The following is an 11212-nucleotide window of genomic DNA, read 5'->3' as shown; positions in this document are numbered from 1 at the left end:
GCAGCTAAGGAGAACTGTGATCCATTTTTCTCCTAATACCAAGGGAAACTAATTAGTATGAGTCTGGATTGAATTGAATCTTTTGAGTTTTTCATGTCCTGCATAAGTCCTCTGATCTGACCAGCTCTGGTCTTTGATGAGAATGATGTAAAGAGTTTCTCACAAGCATCAGCCTTTCCCAAACTATATGAGTCTGATACAGAGGCAGTTCTGTCTCCTCATCTCTGCCATGCTGTTTCCCCTCTTTCTTTGTCCCCTTCCCAGGTATCCTCCTGCTTACATTAACATTCAAAGGCAGCTAATAATCTTCCTGTTCTCTGTCTCTGAATTTGCCATGTATAAATTTAACTATATGTTTCTAACTTCCATTTGTATCCTTAGTTTATAAACACCCACATGTAACTGTGGTGTTTTGTGAAGGGTAGAAAAGGAACAGTGTGACTTGAAGGATGCTGTTTGTAAGCTGTAAATCAGACATGCTCTTGGAAGCATGGGGTTCATACACTTCTTTGTGCACCCGTTCTTCTGCAGGGGATGAGGTTCAGCCCATCTGCCTTCCCCACAGGGATACTTCTCCCAGGCTGGGATCCTGTATGGCAAGTGGCTAGGGAAAGGTGAGACGAATGGCAGGGTCTTCTGGTCACAGTTGAAGGAATAAAGGGTAATGAATAAGGGAAAGGAGTCACTTTCAGAAATAGAAATGCAAGGGAAGGTGACTCCCACCAGATGGAAAATTCAAGTAGCTCCTTGCTCATCAGGTCTCCTCTGCTTGTCAAAGGACCAGCCCCAGTAGGGATGTGCAGATCAGCATTTTCCTTCAGCATGGGACCTTGGAGCACTTTGCAGTGCTGCTGTGAATATTCATGTGTGCCTATCAGAGTCTCCTGCAAGCAGAGCTGTGCTTACAAAGTGTTACAGAAGTAGTAGGTCCCTTGTTCATAAAAATGTATACTCTTTTATACTCCTCTAGATATCAGAAAACTGTTACCTCAGAGGAACTGGGCTTGCTTGAGATTTGGTAGATTTTAAAGGAGATGGGAATGTCTGTGAATGTTGCTTTTTAATTTTACATCCCCAGTGGTTTGGGACTCATCCACATTAGAGGAGACAGAAGAGACTTGCCTGTGCCCCCTTCCTGCAGCAGCCCTCCCAGGAGAGAGCATGCTGTCTCTTAGCCAGGACTTCTATCTCATGTTAAGCAGTTGGGAGCATCTGCTCAGTGATCCCAAACTGCTTCAGAATGTCACTGCAAAAAATGCCACAGGTATGCAACTGGTGTGCGACCCCCAGTACCTCTTGCTGGGGTGTTGGGGGAAGGGGTGGATGTAGATCCCAGGCAACGGGGCTGTTGTTGGCTATCATTTGGCTGGAGGGGCAAGCTGTCTTGCAGATGCTGCATGTGGCCTCGTTGCTCCCACAGTGGCTGTGTCACTGGTTCTGGTTCTGCAGGAGGTGGAGCTGCCCCTCATTGACAGTCAGACCTGCAGTGTGATACCGAGGCATGAAGCTGCCACTGGTGTGGGGTTCCACGCTGTGTGCTGGCTTTCCTGATAACAGGCGAATGCATGAAAGGTAATGGCTTATCTGCCCTGGCTCCTGCTGGGCAGCAGGCTTGTCCTGTCCACCTGCAAACCTTCTTCTCTTCTGGGGATAAAGGGAAGCAACAGCACTGAGATGTGCTGTCAGCACTTTGCTGAGCAAGGGCTTTACAAGGTGCTTCAGGATAATGAAGGCAGGAGGAGTCTTTTGTGGGTGGGAGTATGGATGTGAGCGGGAGACTGAAGCATGACTGCCATCTTGCCTAGACCTGCCCTGGGCACTACTAACAGCAGGACCTCTACACACAGAAACCAGGGAGTACCTTCAGTGGTGGGACTCCAGGTCATGGTCAAGGGAGCCCTGGCATGGGCAGTACTACCAGGAGGTTGGAAAGAAGGCAGTTCCCATCTCTCCCTTGATGTCCCCTTGCAAACACTCGAGGGAAAGCTGCTGACCAGGCTGACACTAGTTTCCTTGAGGTGTACGTGCATGAATATTCTTTACTCAAGCAGTAGCTTGGGAAGCTCCCTGTCTTCTGCCATACCTCGTGTGAACATTTTCAAAACAGTGCTGCAGCTGATGCCGGTGAAATGGCTTTCATTTTTACATTCTTCATGGAAAAAGTGGTTTGTGTAGAGAGAAGGGCAGGTTGCCAAACTGGAAGTCTGATCAGGGCAGCGAAACAACACAGCTTAGGTTGGTGCATTTTAGATTAAGCAGAATAGCTGAATGAGCAAGGATGGTGCCAGCCCCCTGTGTCTGGGGGAAGCAAGCAAGGTTGTGTTGGCCTGTCATGTAACACTGTTGAAGGTCAGGGATTCTGGCACAGGAATAAATGGTACCTTTCCTCCCCAGTGAAGTTTGGACAGGGCAACTCTGGAGGCCCACTTTTGTGTCTGAGAACTGGTGGCACCTGGATTCTGCCTTGGCAGGGCTGGTTGTGCCAGAGGGCGGGATGCCCTCAGGAGAAGCAGCATGGCTCAGGGCTCAACAGGCATCTTCAGGACATCTCCAGGCTGTGTTTGTAACTTCATTGTCCAGCACATGACAGTAAGTAGGCATGAGTATTGGGAGGCAGCACCATAGGAATCCAAATAGCCCTGCTATTGCTGCCTCCCTCTGCCTCTCCCACAGCAGCTCTGTTTAATTTCCAGCCATTGCATCAGCAGGAATGTATATTACCTTTTAATTTGGGGTGATGAAACCAAAGGTCTAAACAGATAATCCCCCTTCAGAAACCCTGTTTTTACAGTAGGTCTGACCCCTGCATCCCCTGAAGGAAAAGCAGAAGGCTACTCAAGCTGTCCTCTTTCTGGGTGAATGCAGCCCTTCCAGCCTGGCGAGGTGTCCCTTGAGTGCTGTGTACCAGCCTTGCTCTAATAAAAGCCTGCTTTGAGAGCTTGCCAGCTCAAGATCTGAATGGCTGTTGTGCTCCCGAAACAGCATGCAGGATTGATCAGGGGTTATCTCCTCATCAAAAACAACTTTAAATGTGTATGAGAACAGGGGCACTGTAGTAAGTGCCACAGTTTCAGTGGCTTATTGGAAGTGCCTTTTATAGGTAGGCACAGGTCTAGTAACTCCCTGCCAGCCACGTGTTTTTCTGTACAGAAGATTACAGGGCTAATACAAGTTATTAAAGAGATAGTGTTATTTCTGTCATAGCCATCAAAGTTGAGGTGTTGGTATTAACTAATACCCAACCTATTATGGCTTTGCTAGGGATCGTTAATGATTATGCTTTCAAAGGGGGACTGTCCGCAGCTATGAAGGTGCCTCTTAATTGGGAGCAGTAACTGCAAGGAGCAGAAGCCACGTGGCTACAAAGTGGTTGCATTATCCTTTGCAAACGGGAGCTATCAAAATTCACACAGGCCAAATACCCATAGAAAATGAAGGGAAGGCCAACATAAAAGTGGTGTCTCATTAAAAATGAGCTTGGAGTGGCCACATCAGCTCTTAGCAGGCTGAAAGAATGAGAGCCCATTGTGTCAGTGGAACAACTCCTGAAAGTTTAGGGATTTTTAAGTAGGACCTTGGGAAAGGAATTGTGTGCTTTTATCTGAGGCTCCTCTCAGCTGCATGTCAAGCATTTTGTGTTTGAAAAAACTGCAGTGCCGCAGACCATGCCCTAACTGATAGGGCCTGTACTGCAATACCCCATACAACCCTTTTCTCTCCCTAGCTGCCCTTTCCTTGCATCAGTGAGGTGCAGTTCCCAAAGCATCAGTCTCTGTGGAAAAAGTGTCCACATTTGGCTCTCCCCAGGCTTTGGAGGATAGCAACCCTGAAAACGGATAACTGTAGTTTGGCTGTAGTAGCCAAACACTGAGTTTTCCTCAGGGCGCTCACGAAAGTGTTTCCCACTTGGAAGCTCTGACAACCACTGGTTCAGTCACCACTCAGCAGTGTCTGGATGACAGCAGCTGTATGTTCCCTGCAATGCAGATCCCCAGCTATGCTTGCCAGGCAGGATAACACTGCGGGAGCATACAGAAAGACAAAGAAGTCCATTTGTATGAGTCATGCTCATAAAACAGTAGTGTCTGACTAGAGGTCTGTTGAACCCTTTATCCTCTGGTCTAGCTGTATAGATGTCAGCTCACACAAAGAAGCCTCCAGCTCCTGCAGGAGACAGTGGAATGAGATGGACTGGGCTGGTGGTGTGTCAGTCGCACAGCAGAAAGCTGTTGTACAGCAGATAGCTATCGCTGCTGCAAGGAAGCATCAGTCCTCTCCTAGGGCTCAGCAAATTCACTGCAGTCTTCTGCCACTGGTAACTTTCTTCCCACATGGCCTATGCTTGAGGGAAAGATGATAAAATTTACCAGGTGGAGGTGATGACAGCAGTTTTTAGCTTCTGGTTTGTGCTTTCAGGAAAGGAGTTGCTGAAGAATCCCAGCCTGTGGTGGGACTGACAAAGGCTGAGCTCAGTCATGCAGATACATGCCTTCTTCTTTCCACCTGGAATATAGCAGTGCTGGAGGACAAAACCATCCTGGTACACTTCACCAAATCAGATGTAAAGTATCAAGCTGTATGTGACTGCCACTATGTGCTCCTCTATTTGAATGGAAGAAAGCTAATCAGTAAGTCTGGGTGCCTCAGAGGAATGGGGTTCACTGGGTATAATTTCTTGTCATTCATTGTCATGAAAAAAAGCAAATCTAGCTGACTTTTTAGAAGCCTTTTGGGTTTTGCACAATGAATCTAAAGAGCTAGAGACAACACCCAAATGGAGCAGGGCAGGTGGGACGGAGGGGCATGCTAGTATTTGTGCTGGCATCTAGTGCAGTGTGATGGGTGCCTCAAAAATGTCTTTCAAGTGAACATAATTCTGTGCCCCCTATATGTCTCCAGTACATCTGTTGTACTCCTAGGGACCTTGGGTAGTAGAATAAACTGAGTGCTTGGCCTTGCTTAGCTAGTGCATGTCCAGATGAGTTTCCCATGTGTTAACATAGTCAGCAAGTAGCATATATTTTGGAGACACAGCTCAAAGGCTGGGTCTTCCTTGGTTCAAAATTTGGTATATGACACAATAAGCACGCAGATTACAGGGTAACTGCATGAATTAGACAAACAAATCTGGTCTGTTGTTCCTCTGTAAGGTATGCTTAGCACTGAACCAATAATGAGTAAGTATTTCCTGCAAATAGTGGCTGCCTCTGCACTCTTAGTCTAATGGTGATGTGGTAGTAATAATGTTAATCCTTAGTCATGCAATTCATCCTCTAAGAATATTTGGTTATTCGTGTGGTTGGTTTTGGTTGTTTTGGATGAAATTCCATCTCCTCGATTTCTCTGTACCACTGCTATCTATTTTAAAGGTAATGAAAGCCAAATAGTCTCTTCACTCACCGTGACACAGATCTTTTTAATGGGATCTAGCCTAACAAAACACTGCAAGATTTGCCTGAATATACGTGTGTTCATATCCAGCCCACTCTTACACCGACTTCTTGTCTCCCTAAGGTAGATCCTACAGGGAAGCCTTCCAGGCAGATGAGGCCACTGTTAAGTTTGTTTCTGCTAGGAACAACTCTGGCCACAGCTTTGAGCTCACATTCACAACCAACCATAAGGACTCCAAAGCAGGTGACCTCACTAATACTGTAGAAACTCCTTTCCTCTCCTTCCTGATCCCTTAAAATAACTATTGTTAGTGTGCCCGGCTTCCTAAAAAATCAATTTGAAGATTCAGGTTTACTAAAAATGCAGTATAATTCCATCTCTTTGAGTATTGCAGGTTTTGGCTGTGGAAGTGTCACAATGTTAGTGGAAGAGGGGAAGATGGATACTGCTAATTAGCCTGGCTTGGATCCCAGGAACACAGAGTGCCACTGGCTCATTGAGGGTCCAGCAGAGTATGTCATAAAAGTAATAAAGGGAGAAACTGCACTTAAACCTCTGCACTAAGAACCGTTCAGGGGAATGATTCAATAAAATCCTGTCAGAAACATCTGTGACATGCAAGACTGAATTTTAAGGTTTACAGGTCACTGATTCTTTCCAGGGCATATTCTGTCAATTAGACATCACCTCCAAACTTGTATATGGAGGGTTGTGACTGTTTTAAGTGCTTGAAGTCTGTAGGCACCCATCTCATCTCAGGATAGCTTTATCTTGAGATTCATCACAGATTTGAAGGTAAGAAGGCAGAGAGCATGTTGTAAACCATCTAGCCAGCCTTTCCAACAATGCAGTGTCAAAACTCCCCTTACCAAGGTGTTTGTTTCTCATGGTGCATGAGCTGTCTGATAATAGTTCCCACTTGTAGTACCAGCATCTCTCTCTGGTTTTGGTGCCAGTTGCTGATTGTGTGCAGCACATATCCCACTAGAGCTCATCCTAGCCCATGAGTCATTTACATTCCTCAAAGCAGCAACATCTCTCCTCCTGTGCTGCCCTGGCTAAGGGGTGGAAAAACTGTTAAGTGTAGGGAAGCTGGATGTTATGCAGACCTGTTGCTTGGGTTGCTGCTGCTCTGTTGGTGTGAAAACTTGAGATCTGGATTAAAAACAGAACACTTTCCATGGCTGAAGAAAAGCTCTTGGAAATGCATTCCATATGGAACACTGACCCTTCAGATGAACAGGACATTGAGTGCTGCAAAACAGGTAAGAATTGAAATGCTTAAGGTAAAGCTTAGTCCATCTTCATCCTCTGCAGACTTGTCTGTAGCCCTGCACAGGAAGAAGCAGTCAGGCCAAGACTGCCAACAGACTGTTTTGATGCAAAATATGACATGCTCTCCAAGGAACATCATACACAAAATCTTCCAAAAATCTAGCTTTTCTCTAGCTTGTGGTTAAGAAGCGTTAAGTGTTTCAGCCTTAATGATTCCCTTTTGCTTGTCCACTTTGCAGCTGGAGTCTGAAAACTTTTGCTGTGTAACTTAGCTCAGGCTGCATTTATAATGCAGTTATGGGTTATGGTGATGAAGAAGAAAACAATTTGAGTGAGCAGTAATTGTTTCAGATTTAAATTAGAAATGTCTGTGGAAGCAGGCATGTTTTATCACCAAAATACGCTCTCTTTGGTAACATGGTACTTGGTACCAGTGGAAGGGCAATGCAAGGGCTTCTGCAATAGTCATCATTATGTTGCCAAGTGTGTCATTGGCACACCAGATCACACATCCTGGTCCAAGGCTTTGCTTTCTCATGGAGACCTGGCTAGTATTGCAGGGCTGGATATAGGACCAGGGCTCATGTTCTGCTGCAGAGCCAGCAGAGCACACAAATTTTGCTCCTAGGTCAGGCCTTCACTCTGGTTCTCTCTATCAAAGGAGAGAGAGCAAGACCAACCTTAAGTGTCATTGAAAAAGACAAATGTTCAGAGTTAGGCAGAGTGAAAGAATGGATGTTGGTGTGTGTCTAATTTTATTGAAATGGACGTGAATTCTTTACAAATTGAACTAATTCTGTTGGAATTTCATTAATGGAAAATTGCTAACCTGAGGCATTGCTTTCTCACACTTTCAGAAGGAAATATTTTTTTAATTCCTCACTTTGAGTCTGCTTCAGTTTCATCAATATAAAAATCTTCAGTGAAATAAATGTTCTTAACTTTGCCTTTGTTTTTTCCCCTGACCATCTGTTTTTCCAGACGTTCCTGTTAGCTGGACAAAATGAAAGCATGCTGTAACACCCTGTCTTTTTTTGAAGAGCAGCTTCCAGCCACCACATTCACTTCAGGAGTGCTTGATATCTATTCTTAAGGTGAAAAGTAATCTGGTTCCCAGAAGTGAAGATATTTGAATTGAGTTTTGTTTACTTCTTTACAAGTCTGTATGTCAATCAAAAGACAGAGTGTTGAGGGGCTGGTGCTCTTTTCTTTACATCAGATAAACTGGGTAAGAGGCTTGAACTGACATTGACAAATGATCTTTGGCAAAAGGTGGTAATTTATTTGCATGTGCTTACCAAATGCTGAATAAGTATTAACACTATGATCCCCTTGAAAAGAAATCTGGTTTTTATTGGAAAGGAGTATTTAAGTGAGGGGAAGAAGGCTGACAAATTTGGATCTGGAATCCTTCAGGGGAGCGCTTTCAGCATCCCAAAGTGTTTTACTCGATGCTTTCCAGCACAGCTTTGCTGTTGGAAATTCAGATTATTACAGGAACACTCCTCTGGAATAAAGTGCAAGCTTCCTATCCAGCTGCAATTATAGAACTTCCAAACACTATACAAACTGAATACTCTCAACTGGAAGAAAAGTTGAGCAGCTGCTCTCTAGGTCCTCAACCTGTGCATATAGAGCGTTCAAGAGAGGCTTTGCTTGCACCCCTCAGTGGCAAACATAATTCTCAAGTGTAGGTTTTGTGCAATGGAAGGTATGCGAATGTTGAAGACTACTTGTAATTCCACTATGAGAAAATTAGGGTTATTTTTGTGTACCTGTATCATAACTGTAATAGATTAATTCTAACTGCTAGTGTGCACTGATGTCACAGATTATCATTGCTTTGCAGACACCTCTTCTGCAAGGTTTTAATTAGAAAATCACCAAGTCTCTAGGGTTTTGGGCTTTTTAGATAACTAGATTAGCTAAAGCCACAGTACTTACAGAATGACATTTATCATCTTCTAAATACAGATTCTTGCTCATTCCCATAGCTAATCTCTGTGGATTCCCAGCTCCCAAACCAGTGATGAATTCAGGGAATGCCCTGTTAGTACATTTTGAAACTGATGGGGAGAACAGCTTCGGAGGGTTTAGAGCCTGACTTACTTTTGTTCATTCAGGTTAGTAGAGAGATGCTTGTTTCTTAACAATGTCCACATCATCTTCAGCTATTTTTAGACACCTGAGCTTATTTTTAAGGGTAATCCTGCATTTTTGTCAAGGTAAATTTAAAACACAATAGCTACCAGTGGCAGAGTTCCCTACCCTGAATAGTGGAGACGAATCAAGGGTTTTCTTATCTCACTGCGAAATGAGATGACTAACTCCTCTTACCTGAAACAAGCAGCCTTATTAATTCTGTCAGTCTGACATTCCCCTTGAAAATCTCATTACAGAGGAGAGTCTTGTTCCTGGGAGCTAGTTTGCTATTGCTGCTTCTACTTTCATGAATGTGTGCCAGCTGCTGCTTGAGGGGGATGAATAAATTTTCCCTTCCAGGGTGGGGAATTTCTGAGGGACAAGACAGAGCTATTGACCCAAGTCAGAGCCATCCCTTATTTCCTCTTCTGCAGAGAGGGCAGGAAAAGAAGATGCAGGATTAACTACTGCAACTGATGTTGTCTCTGAAGGATGTCCCTTTACACAAAAAAAAAATTGAATTCTGCTTAGTTGATATGGTCTGAGGAGCTTTTCTCTAACATATCAAAGGATCATGCAGTGAGACAGATGCTTTCTGACCTCAGGTCCTCTTTTCTGTGCTCTTGGATGGATGAAAAGTGATAGGCAGGTGCCTCATTTCTCATTTTCCATACATGTGGTACATCCTCTCCATCTGGTTGCATGCACTTCCTACTGAGAGTGGGGACACAGGGTCGAGGATGGGAGTGCTTTTCAGTGCCTGAGCCTTGTTTGCTGTGCTCACCTACTTGAGATTCAAGCTTTCATGTATCTCTTTTTCTTCCCCCCTCACTTGCAGACAGAGCAGACAAATTTGGTCTCTCCTGTGTCTTTGGCCTTGCAGTATCCACTATGTGAGGTTACCTAGGAAAACAAGAAACTGATTGTGAAAGTATGCCTAGTTTTCTTTCACTCTTGCAGACACCTGTGACCTTCTCCCAGTTACTCCCCAGTGTCTGTTCAAGCATGCTAGTGGGGCTGAGGAGGCCTACTCTCACTCTTGGCCATGGCAGGCTGTCCTGAAGCTCTTTGGAGACTACCAGGGTGATGGGGCTGTCATCAGCCCTGGGTCGTTGCTGACAGCCACCTGCTGTGTGCAGCTGTGAATGTGACTGTCATGTCCCTGTGCTGTGCATTCCTTCTGCTCCTCCAGACTGGGGCACAAACCTCTGAAAAGCTACAAATTAGATTCACACCTTCTTGTCCTCTACAAAATCTTCCTTCCTCCCTTCCTCCATGATCACTGATTTTAGCAGTGGCAACAATTTGGTCTTGCTTGTAGGGGATCCATTAAAGTTAATTGGATGATCTGCTACCAGAGCTGTAGCAAAGACAGAACTGATGCAACACACTTGTCATGGTGAGAAGTTCTTGCTCAGCAGCCCTGGGAATAAGTAACTAATTAGAAAAGAGCCAGAAGCCTGCTGAATAAGGAAGCTGTATGGCTGATTAAGTAGCTCCAATATGTTTGCTTTCATATATGGATCAAATAAACCCTTGCACTGGACTGTGACAACTGGAAACCATGACAGAGTCTAAAGAGAATCAACAAAACAGGTAAAACCCAATCAATACCACTGAAAATGACTTTGGTGTATTTGCCCCTACAATGTTTCTCCAAACAGACCTTATATGCACAGATAAGAGTGTTGTCAGCAAGGTAAAATAACTGATATGTAGCACAAATTGAGGAATGAGAAAGGAAATCTGGTAATTCTGGTCTTGTTCCACTAACTTGAAGTTTTTATAGAAGTATGCTTTATATCTGATTCTTATTACTAGCAGTAAAAAGTCTTAAAATCTAACAGAGATGACTGAGTGTCCTCAGCATCTTACTGTCTTGGTGCTGTGCAATATACTCGTCTATAAAAAACTTGCTGATTCCTTCTTCCTAATGGGGAAGAGGAAGACATATATGTGGAAAAGAAGCACAATCGAGTCATACTAGTGTTCTGCAAAACCTTAGTGCCTTATGGTTGCACAGTGAGGCAGTCAGCCTTTGCTCTAGGCTCAGGACGTCTATATAACCTGTCCCAGCAATCTTCTCAGCTGAAAAATGGAGAAGTGGAGGATTTGTCTTCAATGTCCTTGTACCTTGTTTGTTTCTTTTGATGACCTACATTGAGATTGGTCATTGATTGTGTGATTTTACCCTCTTCCATTACAAGTATGCTTTCAGGATGCTCTTAAAGGGCAGCTTGTTTGTTTTCTGCCCTGGTCACAGATGAGACCACTGAAGACAATCATGGTGCATCCCTGATTTGACATGCTATGACTCTGATATTGTCCTGATGCATCTAGATGTCCCTCTGGAGTACAACACTGCTGTGGGGCCAGTGCTTCTGCCCAATGGCGCAAAGAT

The 11212-nt window shown here is 44.4% G+C and overlaps 1 long non-coding RNA gene across 1 annotated transcript; it reads left to right on the top strand.

Moving 5' to 3' along the window:
• The first annotated feature begins 1843 nt into the window (after window positions 1–1843).
• LOC133208128 (uncharacterized) lies at window positions 1844–5940 on the top strand. The gene is made up of 3 exons (XR_009724253.1): window positions 1844–1881; window positions 2395–2593; window positions 5789–5940. It is a non-coding gene; the product is annotated as an uncharacterized LOC133208128 (long non-coding RNA).
• Window positions 5941–11212: the final 5272 nt, after the last annotated feature.

This window comes from Neopsephotus bourkii, unplaced genomic scaffold (genome assembly GCF_033783945.1).
Source record: "Neopsephotus bourkii isolate Nb327-2 ecotype Australia unplaced genomic scaffold, CSIRO-AGI_Nbou_v1 NB_244, whole genome shotgun sequence".
Taxonomy (NCBI): domain Eukaryota; kingdom Metazoa; phylum Chordata; class Aves; order Psittaciformes; family Psittacidae; genus Neopsephotus; species Neopsephotus bourkii.
This window is presented reverse-complemented; position numbering and strand designations above follow the sequence as displayed.